Source organism: Odocoileus virginianus, chromosome 18, assembly GCF_023699985.2.
Source record: "Odocoileus virginianus isolate 20LAN1187 ecotype Illinois chromosome 18, Ovbor_1.2, whole genome shotgun sequence".
In the NCBI taxonomy this organism is placed as follows: Eukaryota; Metazoa; Chordata; class Mammalia; order Artiodactyla; family Cervidae; genus Odocoileus; species Odocoileus virginianus.
In genome coordinates, this window is record NC_069691.1 from 5,586,513 (window position 1) to 5,605,297 (window position 18,785).

The 18,785-nt window shown below is 43.9% G+C and overlaps 1 pseudogene; it reads right to left on the minus strand.

Moving 5' to 3' along the window:
* Positions 1–578: 578 nt before the first annotated feature.
* Positions 579–3,413, minus strand: LOC139039538 (ferritin light chain pseudogene; annotated as a pseudogene).
* Positions 3,414–18,785: the final 15,372 nt, after the last annotated feature.

The following is an 18,785-nucleotide window of genomic DNA, read 5'->3' on the forward strand; positions in this document are numbered from 1 at the left end:
TCCCTGGGTTGGGAAGATCCCCTGGAGAAGGGCAGGGCAACCCACTCCAGTATTCTTGCCTGGAGAATCCTATGGACAGAGGAGCCTGGTGGGTTACAGTCCATAGAGTCTGAAAGAGTCAGACACAACTGAAGTAGCTTACACACCCAGGTTCTCTTGAAGAGATAGAACTAAAATTATATATATATAAATTTGCTGCAAAAAGCTTTATTGTTTACGTGTGTCTAAGTCACGGAAGAGGGCTCCAGGGTAGTGAAAGCTGCCTTGTGGCTGCAGAGAGGGGCTTCAGGCAGAAGCCCTGATGCCAAAGGGGCTCCTCAGAGGCCTCTGGTCTCTGGAGGCTCCTGGTCAGTCTTGCGGAGAAGGCAATGGCACCCCACTCCAGCACTCTTGCCTGGAAAATCCCATGGACGGAGGAGCCTGGTGGGCTGCAGTCCATGAGGTCGCTAAGGGTCGGACACGACTGAGCGACTTCACTTTCACTTCTCACTTTCATGCGCTGGAGAAGGGAATGGCAACCCACTCCAGTGTTCTTGCCTGGAGAATCCCAGGGATGGGGGAGCCTGGTGGGCTGCCGTCTATGGGGTCGTACAGAGTCGGACACGACTGAAGCGACGTAGCAGCAGCAGCAGCAAGTCCGTCTTGAGGGTGAGCCTTTCAGAGAGAGACTCGCCCAGCCCGGCCCCGGGGGCCACCAGCCTGCGGAGGTCGGTCAGGTGGTTCCCAGCTTCTCGGTGAGCTTCTCCTGCTCCTTCAGGACACGGCTCTCCAGAAAGTCAGGGAGGTGGGAGTCTGCGTGGCAGAACCAGGGCAGGCAGACCCCGGAGGGCCTGGCTCAATTCTTGTCCCTGAGGATGGTGGCTCCACAGCACCCCGGGTTTTACCCCACTCGTCTTGAGAAGCTTCTGCATGTTTTGGAAGAGGGCACAGCAGCAACACTGATTTTGCATTTTCCAGAGACTCTTGGCACCCTTGAGCTTCTCCTCAGCAGAAAATTTTAGACCACACCATCTAGAGCCACATTGTTGCTGCTGAAATAGAAGCCCAGAGAGAGGGAAGTGCCCGCAGATGCATGTTGAACTAGTGGTGGATGGTGGCCTCCACCAAGGTGGAGTAATTATGACAAATACGGGAGCTCGTGGTTGACAGTAAGTTAGATTAAATTTAGTTAAATTCAAAAAATGGTGTTGGCTAGTCCTGGAGAGCTGAGTGGTTGATTACGAAGGTTGTGCCTGGAGAGAAGGTTGGAGGGTGGCCAGAGACTGGAAGAAAGGGAGTCCATGCGTTGATTCCTCCAAACACTGTTGCTGAAGCAAAAGACAGATCTGCGGGACTGCTGAGCCACTGCCTTAAGTGATCTTAAAGAAAAAAGAATCACATTATGATAAACCAGATTTTAAATAGGCGGTAACTTATTAGAGTCTAAATTAAAACTCCTCTATTAAAGGGGGTACCATTATATGGCATCCTGCTCTCGAATGCTGGTAGTTAGAAGTGTGGCGGCACCTCTGAGCTCTAACCAGCACAGAGATAGAAAAAACTGTTTGTCTACATTAATGTTCCTCAAACTGCTGTTGAGAAAACTGTACAAAATTGGAGAAAACTCTGTCCATGTGAATCCAACCCTACCTATGAGAATGGCCTCAGGGCCTCCTAGATGCAGAAGCCATATTCTGATGCCAGAGCACATGTAAATTGTTCAGTCTCTTCATCAGAGCTTGGCTTCGCATGTAGATTTCTCCACAGGGAAGAATATACTGAGCAACAATCTGGCTGTTACATTAGTCTCTTATGAATTTGAATTATGTTCTTTTGTTTTCGAGAAACTAATCTCTGCCTTGGATATGCCCAAAATCCAATTTTTGAGCCTTTAAAACGTAAGTCCCATTTTTGAATTGGGGTGCTTTCTTCTGGGGCCTCTGAGTCTCTCCCTAGTGATGAGCCTGTCTGGACACATCCCCTCAATATACATAATTCTTCTGGCTCATCTGTGTTTTATTGTTGTTGTTTCATTTGTTCTCTGTGTGTTCACATTTATCCAGTATTGAAATTGTTGTTTCCAGCCTCACTCTCTCTGATTTGTGGGGGTGGGTGGTGGGGAGGTGGATTTCCAGAAGCAACACTTGTAAGTTTAAAAGAATATAATGTTCATTGGAAACAAAGAAAAACTTACACGGTAAACTTAAAATGAAAATTCATTTCCCTACATAACTTGGACTTAAATGCAGTTTAAATGCCTGTGACAGCACAAATTTCTAATCCTTGCATGGCATATATGTGTTGCTTTTGTTTTCGGAGAGCAAGAGGCTGGGAATTTAAAGTTAGATCCCTAAAGGTATCTCTTTTAGAATACTGAGTTGTAAAAATTTAGGAACTAACCTTTGGGTTTATGTGTGCTAAAAAGATAAGCTTTCTGTTGCCCAAGCACTAGTCCATTGGAACTGACTGATAATGGATTAGAAAAATAACATAACAGAGTTATGTGATATTTATTTTGTAAATAGCATGGTGTGAAAAAACAATTGATAACATGTAAAATGAATTCTTGAAATGTAGACTTCCTATGAATTTTACATGTCTCTTGGTGTGATAACCATTGGAAGAATTAATCTTCAAATCTAAATTAACATACAAAGAATAAACAAGATCTAGGAATAAGAGGTCATAGAAAGTCAGACAGAATGGTGTAATCAAAGTTTCTAATGGTGAAAGATGGCTTACGTTGAGTGTGTTCAGGTATCTCTTTTTGAGAGATTTATGATGCTTCCCAGGGAGCACATTTTTAATCCCATTGCATTGGGCTCACTGGTGCCCAACTCTTTGCCACCCCACAGACTGCAGCCCACCAGGCTCCCCTGTCCCTGGGATTTTCCGGCAAGAGTACTGGAGTGGGTTGCCATTGCCTTCCCCAAAGCAATTTGAGGGTACATTTATTGAGTTCCAGGTCCTTCTGTGACTCTCACAGTAGTTGTGTATTTGACAAGGTAGAAGTTCAATTTATTTACTTTTGCCAGAGGACCTAGTGGTAGGTGGACCTAAAAGTCTGTGGAAAGTGGGGTAAGTCAGTTAGCTTAAGTAGCACATGGGTTCACAAGGTTCATAACTAAGTTCAAAGTTATGGTTTGCCAGTTAGGCATTAACTGAAGTGACCCCCGCAGAGGCCACTCAAAGTGCATAAAGAAGAGAGGCTGATAGGCTGGCCTCCATCCCACACTAGGTCATCAGCAGAAAATAATGCTTTGGTGTCTGCCCACAGGGGGTCCAGGACCTACCTGAACTAACCCCTTGGGCGGCAGGTTGGGATTTGGAGACTGCGTGAGGGAGTCTGAGGAGCTGTGTCCTGAGAAGCCAGGCCGCATGAGGTCCGGGGTGTCATTGGCAGAGGTCACCCCAAGTGGGGTGTTGTCATCCATTCATTTCCGGCCCCTGGGACAATCCTGTTTGTTCAGGTTTCAAACTCTTTGCTATACGAAAACTCTTGGGTTTCCCAGAGCTAACTGCCACACCGGGTCTCTGGATTGGAATGTGTTGCTCATTCAGAAGCAGCAGCCCCTCCCGGGTGATGGAGGGCAGTGCCTGAGATCTAGTTAGTGGGTAGGTGGCAGATAACACTGACTCACGGAACACCAGCCAACCCAGAGCACTCCTTGAACATGTTAGGGGAAAGGGCATTCTGTAATCTAGGCACAGGGGATAGGGGGTTGACCATCGAGATATATTAAACATTGGGACAGTCTGGTGTGATTCCTTCAATTGGAAAGGGTACCTTCTGTGGAGAGGTGGGTCCATGTGCTGAATCAGAAGTGTGCCTAGCCTTATGTCATTCCAGATCTTTCAGTAGTTCCCAATTACTGTATTCAAGGATGAAACTGGCATGCCCTTGCCTGGAATGCAGGCGCCCATGCAATGTGTCCCTGGCCCTGTTCTGTTCAGCCTTACTTCTTTACATTTTTGGCGTCTTCTATGCTCTTGCCAGAAGTACCTTTACCCATCTCTTTCCTGTGCAGGGAAAGCTAACCCACCCTCCTAACCAAGTGCTTAGTCATCTCACATGACCTGAGTCAGTGATCTTCTAGAGGGAGACATCTCTCAACCATTTTGTTATCATTTTGTATCCCACCCCCCAACTTAAAAAAAAAAAACAAAACAAAAACTAAAGCTGGCTTCCTTAAGCTTCAGGCTCCACCAAATCTGGATCCAGACCAAGACATAAAAAAATAGGACTGAGATTCAGTCATAAGGGTTGCAGAGCTACAAAGGAGACTGAATGTTCATGTTTTATATGAACATTCCTAAGTTAAGTCAGGGTCTTGCTTGGGAAGTAGTGAGTATCCAGTAGATTTTAAGCTTCTTTACTTCTACTTCCTCTTCTAAAATGTTAGATCCTTAAGAAATGTCATTTCATTTTCTAGTTCCTTCTGTCAAGCAGAGAGCATGGCACTTTGTAAACCCTTAGAAAAAATTTGCAGACTAAGTTAAGGTGTATATGCTAGATGTATGAAGCATGATACCAAACTATGAGACGTTTGGAACAGAGCTGTTCAGTAGGAATATGTGAGCAACCTGTTTAAACTTTTCTAGAAGCTTTAAAAAACTAGAAAGATACAGGTAAAATTAATTTTAATAATCTATTTTATTTAACTCAAGATAGCTTAACTTTTATCATTTCAACAAGTCGTCTGTACATAGATGTATAAAGTGATTACTGAAATAGTTTACCTTCTTTCCTCATGCAAAATCTTTGCAATCTGTTGTGTATTTTACACTTAAGGCACATCTCAGCTTGGATCCACTTCATTTCAAATGTTCAACAATCACATGTGACTTGTGCCTGCCACTTTGGGCAGCACAGATGTATGGTTTTAAAAACAGTGACAGGAAGAAGAAAGTGCTTTTGATCCAGCGATTTAATGATGGTTGCATCAGTGACTTCTAAATTCTAATAATATTTCTTGCCTCCAAAAGTCACATTAATTTTGTCAAAATGCCCTCTTCACCAAAACCTTCCAGTAGATGGAGAGTAAAAATGCACAGGTATCAGTATTTAAATGTAAATGTGGAGGTCATAGTATTTTTAGAGCTGCAGTAGAAGAAATGCAGCCTCCAGGGGTCAGGTGTTTTTAACATGCAAATAGCATTGTGAAGTCCTGAAAGAGATAGAGTTCTCATTTATGAATCATTATAATAACTCCAAGACCCTTCATTTCAGTGCAGAATTTTCTGAGCTCATTATGTGAAAAGGAGCGTATTGTCTAGTACATTCTGTCTCAGGAAGCTCATCTGCTCCTACTCCAGTTGATGTGAAAGCTATATGTTTACATGAGAAAACTTTCATTAGACATTCCTGATGGTAAATTTTGTAGTCAGGGAGCCTTGTGTAAATCACTGGTGTGGCTTTGCTGACTTCCTAGTCAAACTCAGGCTGTGTGTCACTGCACGCAGCAAATTAAATTTCGATGAGCTTGGGAAAGTAATTGGGCTGTGAATGTTACCCATTACTCAGAGAATTGTAAATGTCCAGAAATGAAACCAAACGATGCAAAATCCAATTAATGTTTTTGGGGCAAGCAGGACCGTAGAGATATAGAACAGTCAGGGACCTGTGTCCAGCCCCTAATATTTCACATGAAGAGTCCCAAGGCCCTGAGGGGCTTGAGTGGCTTCACCAAGGTCGGATAAGTCATTTCAGTGGCAATGGGGACTAGGATCCATTCCTACTGACTCCTTAGCTCTGTTCCCCTGCATCTCTTCCTATCTGCAGCTTTGGTCATTTGTCTGAATGTTGTTATCTCAGGAAGGAGAAGGAGAGGCAGAAAAGGCAAAAACTGTCAGCACTTGCTCTTTCCATTATTATGTAGCATATGGTGATCGTTCCCATTTCCTGCCACAGCAGAATAGAAACATAACATTTTATAGGTAAATGTCAGTTTGGGGAGAAATACTGTTTTTTTGAGCCAGAAGTTGATGGGAGTAAAATGAAAAAAAAAGTGGGTCAGACAACAACTAAAGTGATCTGGAACAAGAAGGGCCATTCTGCCGGAGCTCAGCCTTTGAGAGAGGCCAGTCAGTAGGTGTTCAGTCAGTATTAATTTGGTTGATCACTTAAAAGATATGGCAGAAGGAGGAGAGGGATTTCGGTGGTCCTTGACCAAGGCTTGGGGTCTTTGGATTCAGAGGCGTTTGGGGTGCCTGGGGGCAGAATCCAGGGCTGACTTAAAGAAGGTGGCAGGAGGGTAGGCAGCTTATGGCCTGTAGTTAGATGTGGCACTGGCTCCTACAGGTCACAATCTCAGATAGGCTGTTTCCCAGTGATGTGTCCTTAAAACAACTTTCTGCCCTTTTAAAGACAAGAGTGCTGACCCAAGCGACTCCTTGTGGAGTTCCTACACCAACCCTATCATAGGATCTGGGGGAGTGGCAAGGAGCGGTGTGACTGTTCATGGACGATGAAGGCATTGAAGGACTGAGCATGTCCACAGAAAACAGGCACGTCATGCCATCTTTCCCTCTGATATGAAGAACTGTGACCTTTCTTGCCTTTCGTGGTGGCCTAGAATAATGATAGAATTGGTGGGTGGAGGGACCCAAGGGGTCTCCCTACAGGAGAAGGTTTTCTTTGCATCTCCTGCGGAGCTCTGACACAGCCTCTCCTCTCCCATTATTTTCCACTTCAGAAAGAAAGCCATCCCAGTGCTCCCTATGTGGGTCCTGTAGCATTCACTTAACAGCGTGTTTATTTGAAATCTTGGACTTGAGGCTGAGGAGAGATTGAAAGGGCCAGCCTCAGGCACTCTTGATCTGCTTCTTATGAATGCTGCATTCATCACTTAAATGTAATATATTTATAATCAGGGCCAAGGCGGCATGACCTTGTTTTATTCTAAATAAATCACAAGCAGCTAGACATGGGGGCTTCCTGCTTTAAATCAGACGCAAAACGTGTTAGCTGTCAAGGACTTTGTTATGATTCTGTTGATCTCTTTAGGTTTGATCTCTTTCTTCGTTATTTATATAAAAGGCAACAGAAAATTAGTGGCTGGTGAAGGGAAGGTGGGACGGGCTCCCCAGAAAACCACACTTCAGGAATTGCTCAGCGATGGAAGCTTACATAGCATGGACTTTCCCTCAGAAGGGGTAGGGGCAGGAAAATGACATGTCTGAGGCTTAGATCTTCCAGCCCAAGATAATTAATTTTGAAGCCACATTTTTTCCCCTCTCTGGAAACATTAATCATGAAAATTAAAAAAAACAGAAAACCAAAACTGGCTCGGTTGTTATTTATTGCTTCTCAGGGCAGCAGGGCTTAAAGAGCACTCACCAGGAATGTTCAAACACAATTTCCTTTCCCTCCCAGGACTTAGGCTGGGGCCAGCCCTGTATATAAATATCATTACAGGGCGACAACTCCAGTCTTCTGCAGCCTCCTCTTGGACCCTGCCTGCCTGACGCTGCTTTCACCATCTCTGCTAGATAAAGATGCAGTTCCTTTTGGTGACTTGGATTGTCCTTAAAAGTCAAACTGGTCAGAGTAAAGCAAGCACTGCTTATTTTAATGATGGTAGCAAGTGGAACTCAAAGATCCAGAACCAAGCATTTGCACAGAAGGAAATTCATGGGGCCATTGTTGCTTTAAGGCATCTGATTATTTGCCTACAGCTGGTTCCTCAGCTCCCCCCCCACTGGTTCCCCTTGTTACAAGGTGTTCTGTCTTGGAGATGAAACAAGTGAGGGCTAAACTAATTAACTAACCAGCAGTGATCTACCGCTTCAGCACCTTGCATTCCTGAAGATTTATCCCATTTCAAATTCATTGCCATTTCCCTCCAGGGAAATAAAGATTGCTGCCTATTAAAGATGGGGACAGAAAAAGGCACCTTCACTGCAGACAGCCTGTACAAGAAAATAATACTGTAATCATTCCCTCCAATCAGCTGAAAAGGATTAAATCTTCTGCTTCTAAAGTAATGTTCCAATTGAGCCTTGGGGAAGAATAATTCATGATTAGGGAGAAGGCTGGTCTAGCAAATGTGAACATTATGTCCATTACTTAAACACACTTCCTGGGCTGACTGCTAATGTACCCAAGGGACTTGAAGCCCCAGCAACTGATAGGCGCAATGAAACAGGCAGACAAGGACAAGAAGTATTATCATCTGCATTCAACAGCACTACATAGACTTTACCACTGCTAAATCACTGCCTTTGGTAAATAGCCCAGATAACTCATTTTAATAGAAGAATTCTTCTCTTCTTTATGTGTATTAAACAACAGACTCTTATGAGCGGTGGCAGCGTATTGATTCCTGGGAAAGGCCGTGTGAATACCAATTCTGTAATTTATGCTGTTTTGTGGCTCTGGCTGTATTTGTTATGCATAGTGTATTAAACATTCAATAGCTCAATTTAATCTTTGCAGCCAAATTGCACAGCACATCATGCCAGATAGTGGTTGTTTCATATACACAGCCCATCTGCTTCCTGTTCTATAATTCATTCAGCAGGCAAAGTTTCTGGCAGCCTCAGGCTACCAAAATATATATATATCCTTAGGGTACCAGAAGTGCTTGGCACTCAATTAGTTTTCCGGGTGTCTAGTGCTATGTGTGCATGAGCATGGGTATGTGTTTCCACTTTTATGAGAATTAAAGATGGGAATAGTTTGCTAAGTTCTGTGTCCTCATCTGGACAACTTCTCATAAACTTGTGGGATTTTCACAAAACCCAAAGAGAAAAGAAATGTTAGAAGTGAAACACAGTGATCCTTCTCCCTTGGGGAATTATCCATCGCAATAAAATGTGTTCTCTCAACCATCCCTATCTAAATAGATTGATTTATATCTTGTGGCAGGGATAAATAAAACAAACCCCAAAGAACTATAAACTCTTGGCTCCTTTCTTGGGATGAACCACTGGGATTAGCTCTCTTACGGAGAATGTTTATTTTCCCTAAAATCCCCTCCTCTCTTGGAGGTCTGCCCTCTCTCTCAGTGGGGATGCTGACTTTGTCCTTTCCTCATCTTCACTTCTATTTGCTTTTAAAGAAACCAGTGCCTAAATGTTGTCCAGTGGAAAACTAAATTTCATTTTATTGAAGTCTTTCTGTAACTCCCAGTACAAATACTTGATTTTCAGCACATTTTATGGTCTTTATATCATACACAGGGACCAACGACCACCTGGGTTTGGGGGTGATCAATTTACACCTTTTTTGGGAAAAGTGACTGAAGACCTGCTTCAAGGACTGGGATTACAGCTTCTCTGAGTGGAAGTAGCTCATCCATTCCAGTTACCTCATTTTACAGGTAATAACAGCCAACACTTGTGTAATGCTTTAGGGCAAGATCAAAGATGCAGATCCAGCAGGGCGCGATGAGGTGAGGCCTCCCAGAAGGTTGGAGCCTGCAGCCCACCCGGTGAGGGTGGTGGGAACTGGATGCAGAAGCCACAGAAGATTGTCGCCAGACAGAGTGCAGGCCCTGTGTGTCCAGATCTTCCAGATTGTTGACAGAAGCTGGAAATCTGGATTTTTTTTTTTTAATGGGAAATATACTTTTTTTTCCCCTCAAATGTTGGCATTAAATGATATTGTATATAGTAAAACACTGCATGGGCCAAACAAAACACATCTGTGGGCCTTCCAGAGCATATGGGCCTCCAGGTTCTACATTTGTAGAGTTTATGCCACCATACTCCATACGTTCTTATTATATTTTCCTGCTAGGACACTGGGATCTAGGGAGTTAGGGTCTTGCCCAAGTTGATGCTACAAGTGAGGGGGTGGAGCAGGAACCAGGGTTAAATCTGCTGGCATCCACTCCGGGACTCCCTCGACATAACTGCTTTTCCCTATAGTGCAAGGATTCACCTAACCTTCCCTTTTAGTAATTGGAATTTTCTCTTTGTAGCAGGGAATTCTACTTTATTCCGGTTTTTAATATCCTCTCTGGTATTACTATTATTAGCATGCTTTATTTGGGCTTGATTCACCCCTACCTCTCTCTAGGGTTACCATCTTGGGGTAAACTGTACATCCAACCAGCACAACTCAACAATGCAAACAAAACACTTAATGTTTTATCCCTCTGTCCTTACCATCTATTCATTGGTGATAATCTCTTCATACCGTTTCTTCTCCCTCCATGAAAACTGTGGAAGCCATGAACTTTTACGTTCATTCTTCACTAAGAGACAGTCCTACAATTCCTTTGTGTTGCACACACACTCTTGATTTTAACAATTTGTATCTTCAGGCCTGAAAAGTAATCAAAAATTTCCTACCTAACTTGTTTGTGGTAAGCAGATTTCTAAGAATGACCTCTGACACCCTCAGTCTTGTTTTAAAATTAATTTGTTTTAATTGGAGAAAAGTTGCTTTATAATATTGTGAAGGTTTTTGCCATACATCAGCATGATTCAACCACCGGTATATGTGTGTCCCCCCAATCCTGAACCTCCTCCCTCTCCCCTCCCCACCCCATCCCTCTGAGCTGTCCCAGAACCCCGGCTTTGGGCGCCCAGCTTCATGCATCGAACTTGCACACCCTCACTCTTATATTAATATAATCCTTTGCCTTTAGAGTGTGGGTGAGATCTGGGAATATGAAGAGTTTCGTGTTCTCATGATGGTGTTACTTTTTATAGCAAAAGGGCTATTTTCCTGGTGGGGCAAATCTAAGCACATGACCCCTTTAAAGGCAGAGTTTTCTCTTGCTGGAAGTAGAGGGGAAGTCGGAGAGATTCTAAGCCTGAAAGGGAGTCCATGTGCTGTTGTTGTATTCGAGGATAGATGGGGACACATGCAAGGACAAGAGAGCTGGAAGGAGTGGAAAGCATTTCCTAGCCAACAGCTAGGAAATGGGGACCTTAGACTTACAGCCACATGGAATTAAATTCTGCCAACAGCCTAATGAGTTTGGCAGTGGATTCCTTTCCAGAGCCTCAAGATAAGAACCTAGCAGGATGAGGCTTTGATTTCAGCCTCATAAGACCCTATGTGGAGAACCCAGCTGAGCCATGCTGAACTTCTGACCTCTGGAACTGGTAGGTAATAAGTGGATGTTGTTTTAAGCTGCTAAGATTGTGGTAATTTGTCATATAGCAGCAAACTCATACAATTTAAAATCCCTCCCAGCTAGGCCTTGGTGGAGAAGGAGGGGGGGTACTCTTGGCTTCCCTGCTCTTCTCTCCAGGCTTACCTTTTCCCTGAGCCGGCTTCTGTTTTACTGGGGACAAGGGAAGTGGAGAGTGGGAGCGAGAAGGTGTAAGGAGTAGGGCACTTCTTACTTGGCTGCTAGCTTCTGCTTTCTGGCCCTGCAGAGGGTTGCCACTGGCTGTGTTGTGGGCATTTTGCAGGAATTTTGGAGGTTCTTCTCTCTCTTGTAGAGCTTTCTGGGCCTGGGCTGACGCTCTTCTATCCTGAGCGACTGTAAGAAATTCCCGTGTGGCTTGCTGTGCTAAGCGACCCATTTCTGGCCCACATGAAACATATGGTCCCCACCTCCCACTTGCCGTAGTGAACAGTGGGCTGCAGATGCCTGCATGTGGCCGTGCACGCCTGTCTTTGCTGTCGAAACAGTTACCTCCTCCCTCGCCACTTTATATTGTGGGCTGGAGACAGGCCTTGGTCCACAGTTTGCTTAGTCTTTCTCAAGGATGAATCAAGCACCAGCTCTTCTGTGTCTCAGTGATGGGCAATCCATGAAGCTCTCTGAAGCAAACGCTTGCAGATTCCCTCACTAGACATGTGGAGAGAAGGCAGCTTCCTCCTCTTGTTCCCCGCAGGGACATGTGGTGCGGTGGGACAAGGCTGTGGCTTTGCATGATTCTGAGGCCCAGCATTCATATTTCAGTCTGTGTATTCAGAAACTCCTGGAACTCTGGAACAAGTTAAATACACAGAACACAATCAGAATGGTACCCCTGGGTTGTGTGGCGGGGTTTCCCCTGTGGTGGGATTCACTGTGAGCACAGCCTCCTTCTGAAAGAAACTCTCACCAATCCTCTCTCTCTACCTCCTCTCCCCTTTTGTCTTCTGCAAGTGGGTGGCTGGATTCACAGCTGGTGGAACAGGTTCTCCTAGGATGCCTTACAGGAGGCTGTGTTTCACTTTAGCTTGGGTATCTTGTCACAGGCGCCTCTTACTGAGAAATGTGGAATGAAGGGTCACACTTGTCTAGCTGAGCCTGTGCAGGTGGCCAGCACCCTGTGGCACTCACCAGAGAAGGCATTGAGAGGGTTGATTTTTACAAAAAGCACGACTGGATTTCCCAGCTGCATTGCCCTCTCCCCCCACTTGCTAGTCAACAGGTTCTCTCGCTTGCTGGGAACTGGAGCTGCCAGGGGCCAGAAATTTGCTTCTGGTCATATATCCCTGGAGGCTTTGCTTTCCTGTCTCAGGCCGCAGTTGACTTTGCTGCTGGCCATTTGAGCCCACTTCGAAGTTCTTCTCAGTCCTGAACTGTTCTTACTCTACGTGTGGCTGCGTGTGTCTGTCTCTGTCTGTCTGTCCGTCTGTTTTTTTTTCAATCTGTGCTTTCCCTCTTTGAAATGCTGGGATCTTGGTGGTGTCTCACTCAGGAAACCCAGTCTGGCCAACGTCCATGATCACTCTCTCCTGCTTATGCTCACCCACTGCCTACACTTCCTCCTTCTTGGCATCCGCGTACTTTGTGCCAGGCTAGGCCCTGGGAGAGGAGCTTGTTGGCAAAACCTGTCGATGGGGAACATGCATTCAGATGGTGAAGCGGCTTTTTGACACAGCTGGCCCTCTTCATGTGGGTCACCTGCGTTGCCAGAAACACAGAGGCTTCTTGTTCACGAAACTTAAAACAGCCATTCTGAGTGATTGAGTGAGTGCCAGCCTCACAGGTTTTGGGTAAGTGTCTGGTTTAAGCAGCCAGTGATTTTCTAGTCTAGAAGATCACACCTGGGCAGCTTGCCTGAGGGCATCTGAACATTTTTCTTTTCCTATCTGAGTCCTAACCTATTACTCTATGACACCCAATTAGATTGATAGTTACTACCATTCTCTTCCCTGCTTTTTATCAAAATAGGCCTAGGAACCACGTGTTTACATAGTATACCTACAGCTTAAGGTGTTAGCGGTCTCAGTATGTTCAAACATGGTTTAAAATTTCTGACATCAATCCAGTATAATGGAGTAATAGGTGAGAATTGGATGATTCATGTGTGTGTGAGCACGTGTGTGTGCCCTGAGCAAGAATTAAGCATCTACTATCACACAAGTCAAGCTTTTGTTGCCTCTCTTCTTTCCTTTTTGGGCAGATGGGTAGGCAGACCTTTGTCTTGGTGGAAATTGAAGATCCTCCCAAAGACGGAACAACCATGATGCCTACTCAAGGGCCTGAGAAATATCTATGATTTTTTTTCCAGGAAAATCTGTCATTTAAGCCACAGATATATGAAATTCCTCATTTTTAACCTTCTGAAGTTCATAGTGAGCTCCCCTGGCGGCTCAGTGGTAAAGAATCCGCCTGCCAATGCAGGAGACGCAGGTTTGATCCCTGGGTCAGGAAGATACCCTGGAGAAGGAAATGGCAACCCACTTCAGTATTCTTGCCTGGAAAATTCCATGGACAGAGGAGCCTGGCAGGTAATAGTCCATGGGGTTGCAAAGAGTTGGGTGTAATTTAGCGACAAAACAGTAACAACAAGGGGCCCTCGTTCAATCACTGGTCAGGGAACTAGGATCCCACATGCCACAGTGAAGACCCAGCAGAGCCAGAATAAAAACCAAGGACAGGACAGTTCACATGTTGAGTTTACAGTGAAAACCCTCAAGTAAGTATCCAAAGGCAAATGTGAAAATGGCCTCATTGGCTTAAGGCTGTTGCCCAGTGTCCTGTTAGCTTCTCAGTCTGGCCTATGAATGAGTCCCGTGCTTGGCACTTGTCTTCTGTTGCAGTAGTGGGAGCAGCAGCATGGAGCGTGTTGTCACTGAAAGTAGTCTCTGTATTCATCCTGCACCAGAAAGAATACCAGGGCTTGCTTCATTTTAGGTAAACAGGCACCCCTGGCTGTACACCCTATCACAGGGCATGGGACAAGTGGCTTCTAAGCTAATGATGAGACAAGAGAGAGGATTCTTTACTGGATAAGTGATTCTCATTGTGGACACAATAAAGGATTCCCACAGCTTCTGAAGTCAGCCTACTTGGCCAAGGAAATAGAAGGGAATTAAAAACAGGAAGACAAACCTAAAACAAAGTTACAATATACAAAGCAATAATAATGTTACTGCTAATTGTTCTCCACATGAAAATCTGGAAGCTTTATACCATCTTTCTTAAAAGGGAGGATGGTTTTGGTAAATTAAAAGGCATTGGTATAAACCAGACTGCCTTACAGTGAATGCTTCAGTAAAGACTGTATTTGGAAAAGGCATAAACTCTCAATGCATCATAAGGCAAAGGGCTGTAGGGAATAGCCCAATAAAAGGGAAAAAGTCTGCTCAATGAAAACACTTTAGAAGTGAATATATATTCACTCTAAAAGAGATATCTTAAAGTCTAACAGAGGTACCATTCAGGTGGCAAAAGCATCTCCCTTTGGCCCTAGTAGAGAGCCAAAATTGGAAGGAGTGCAATGTGCGGGAAATTATAAGCACTTTATTCCCACATTAACTAGATTTTCTTGTTCTGTAAACACATGTACATCTGATGTTCCCACCCAGGCTGTTTGTTGTAGAAGGAGTGCATGCTTTCTCTCCTGTTAACCATTTGGTCGCTCGATGAAAAGCATCACCATCGCCCTTTGCACCCATTTAGCACCTCTGAAAGTCACTACATGGATTTAGTGATTAATAATGATTGATGTTTTTTCTTGCCAGCTTAATCGTCAGACTTGAGTGGGGCTGATGTAGACCCAGGAGTGCTTAATTAGCCCACGGGACTGAGAAACCATATTTTAAAGCCAGGCTTGTAATGGAAGAAGCCTTCTAGATGAGGCAGCCTGCTGAGGTGAACTCAGACATGTGGTAGATGCAGTTTCTCATCAGGTCCATAGGAGCATGTTTGGGAAGTGGATGTTGGCTCAAAAAGACATATGCTCTTCCTGGACTTTGGAAGATTGTTGTCTGTTGCCTTCTAGGACACGGGTTAGATAGGGAGACAGCTCAATATGAGTTCTCTGTGATATGAAAGTGAAGTGAGTGTTAGTCACTCAATCGTGTGACTCTCTGTGACCCCATGGACTGTAGCTTGCCAGGCTCCTCTGTCCATGGAATTCTCCAGGCAAGAACACTGGAGTGGGTAGCCATTTCCTCCTTCAGGGGATCTTCCCCATCTAGGGATCGAACCCAGGTCTCCTGCATTGCAGGCAGATTCTTTACCATGTGAGCCACCAGGAAAGCCCTGATGATGTGATATTGCCTTATTACTTAGGACAAATGCTTGCTTTAGTCTAGGAGGTAGGTGTGTTATACCACATAATTTTATATAAGTGACTTATTTGGTTTTTTGTATTTTTGGTAAATTTAACATTCTTTAGGGTCCACCTTAAAATGCCAAACTCTTTATTATTCTTGAAAATGTTCCATGTCTATGAAGATGTCTTTTAGTAAGGATCCAAATTAAAGAACCAGCCTTCCTCATTCCCTTCCTTCTCTGCTTGACTGGTGGAAGGCTTCCCTCCTTTCTTCCTTCTTTCCTTTCTCTTTTCTGTTTCCTTTCCTTCCACTGGACATACCTTCTTTCCTATAATTAGGAAAGTTGTTTCTAAACTCAGCCTATTCCCACCTCAGTTGAGAGGCTTTGTCTTTATGTCTGCTGCATGAGCAGTTGCCCATTGAGTACAGTCTACAAACTATAGCCTCAGATTGTACATGCAGTAAATAATCATCCAGGTATCCTCATCACTTCGGGTGGCATCTGGCTTGAGTCAAATCCGGACTAAAGACATCAGAAAGTCGTAACTCTTATCAGTCCTTCTCTTAACCTAGGAGGCCCAGAGGAACATTATGAGAGTTGGATTCTCAAGGACTCTTCTAGGAATATTTGACAGACACTTGTGTAATAGATATCACTGAGAATCGTGAAAGCGTTCTTATGCAGAAGTCATAAAGAAACAGTGGAAGACCTTGAGGCAAGGCTCAGGGCTATGCTATTAGGCTGTTGACTCCTGGGAACTTTGATGGAGGAGGAGTAGAGGGAAGACTAGTGAGAGCACATGGAGTGGATGTAGAAGGTGAGGGGGCTTCCAGAGCAGACCCAGATGCCTGGGAATTGAACCTGAAAGAGTTGCCTCCACGGGTGGTGGCCATGCAGATTGGAACTGCTGCGAAGTGCTGATGAAATTATCAGTGTGAAAGGCAACATTTTAATGTTAAAGAACAGTATTGTATTGAAGAAGAAAAATGCTACGTTATCCAGGACTCTTTGGGCTGCAAGTGATAGAAACTCATTTTAGACAGTTTGAGGAAGAAGAGGACTGTATTGGGTGCTCTTTATCTTAGAAGTATTTATTAGAAGGTGTATCTATCTTGGAAGTAAATAGGTAGAGCTCGTTGGACTGGAGTCACAGCATAGGACCCAGGGCCTCAAGAACTTGAATCAGCATGACTCCAGGGCCTTTCTCCGCCTCTTGCCATCCATCCATTTCTCATCTGTATTGACTTTGTCCTGCAGATAAAAGTTCTCTAAATGGCAGGGTTTAACAAACACAGTGGGAAAAGCTTTGCTGCCTGAACATGCATATGACAATCTGAGGGACAGACACTGTCTGCTCTTGTTTGGTCATCTGATTCTCTATAATGTTGTGCAGAGGAATGAGCTATTATTTGGCTAGGGTGGGTCATATCATCCAAAATATGTGGGTGATATTGTAAGGTGAGGAGAGAGTAGTTACATGTGCACAAGAAGCATAGAACAACTTGCTGGGCATATGAAGATAATGGCTATTGGAGTCTCCTATAAATTCCAGTGTAATATTACCACTAATCAGCCTAGCAAACCTACCTTTTTCTGAGTAACAGTTTATTCTGTTCAAAGAATTTTCACTTACATATTACCTAAATTTTTGCTCACAGTGGTGCCCTGAGGGGTCGGTTAGACACACTTAGTCTTATTTCATTGACAAAGAAAACCCAGGTCTAGGCTAAATCATAGTACATTCATATAAAGGCATAAAAGTAATGGAAATACACACACACACACACACACACACACATATATATATACACTTTACTCAATAATATACAAACTAGAAGATATAGCTCTAGTTCCAATTCTGCCACTAATGAGTAGACATTAGCAAATCCAACTTCACTATTTTGTGTCTCAGAAGGAGTTGGACTAGATCAGTAGTTCCCAAACTTTAACATGTATCAGAACCACCTGGATGGTTTGTTAAATACTCATTCCTGGGCTCTACCCCCAGAGTTTCTGACTCAGTAGATTTGGGGTGGAGCCAAAGAATTTGCATTTCTAACAAGTTCCCACATGTATTAGTTTCCTACCGCTACTGCAACAAATCACTACAAACATGGTGGCTTAACACAACACACTCATTATCTTACAGTTCTGGAGGTCAGAAGTTTGAAATACTTCTCACTGGCCTTAAGTCAAGGTGTTGGCAGAGCTACAATCCTTCTGGAAGCTCTGGAGAAGAATCCATTTCTTTGCCTTTTCTATCTTGTAGAGACTGTCTGCACTCCTTGGCATGCGGCCCCTTCTTTCATCTTCAAAGCTAGCATTGTAGTTCCTACAAATCTCTGGCTGGCCTCCTCTGCTTCCTCCCCCTTGCAAGTTAAACGTCCCTTGTGATTACATTGGGTCCTCCCAGATAATCAAGGATAATCTCTTTACTTTAAGGTCAGCTGAAGAGCAACATTAATTTCATCTACAATTTTAATAGCCCCTTACCATGGAACATAAATATTCACAGGTTCTAGAATTAGCACATAGACGTCTTTGGGGGCCATTATTCTGTCAACTACATCAGGATTCACTCACTGAGACCTGCTGGACTCCACAATTATTCCATTTTCATTCAGCTCAAAAATTCTGATTCTGAGATTGCTAAGCAGAATTGTTCTCACTTCTCTGAAAATAGACTCATTGCTTACCTATTTTTATATTAATGCTTTCCATTGGTTGAGCTTTATTACAGAAATTCTTCGCTCCAGAGTAAAACTGTTCTCCCAATGAAAGCTATTTATTCCCTCTTCTCTAACAGGAAGAGGCTCAGTAAAGGGTTGTCTCCAAGAGGCTTTCTGTCCATGAGCAGAATTCTGGCTCAGTGGTGAGGTAACATGAGGTCTGAGGCTTGGAAGGTCCATATTCTCAAGGTTCACATCAAATAGCCTGTCTCGATTATTTTGTGATTTCAGGTTATCTACTTTCCTCATTCTTGAAGAGTTAGAAGTTTTCCTAGCTTTAACTAACTTTAAGCAAGAAGGCCCTGAATGTTATAAAAGGCTTCAATTTCTATCCGCTGGGTTTAAATTAGTTATTGGTGAGACCAGGCTTTGGGTCCAGTCACCTAAGAACCACTGGGAGTTGCTATGGGAACTGCTCTATTGTCTACTTTTCCTTGATTCCTCCCTCTTTATCATTTTGAATCTGAGCAGACAAATCTGTCTGACAGTATCTCAAATGCATATGTTGGATCTGAAAATGGATGAAGTAATTGTCACTTTTTCCCTTTCCCTTTCTTAATCTCATCACTTATTTGCATTTAAATCCGAGGGAATCTAAACTTCTTTTGCAGTGAAAAATCTTGCTATAGTCACCTCTTCCCTCTGTAGCAATTTGCTTTTAATTTCATGT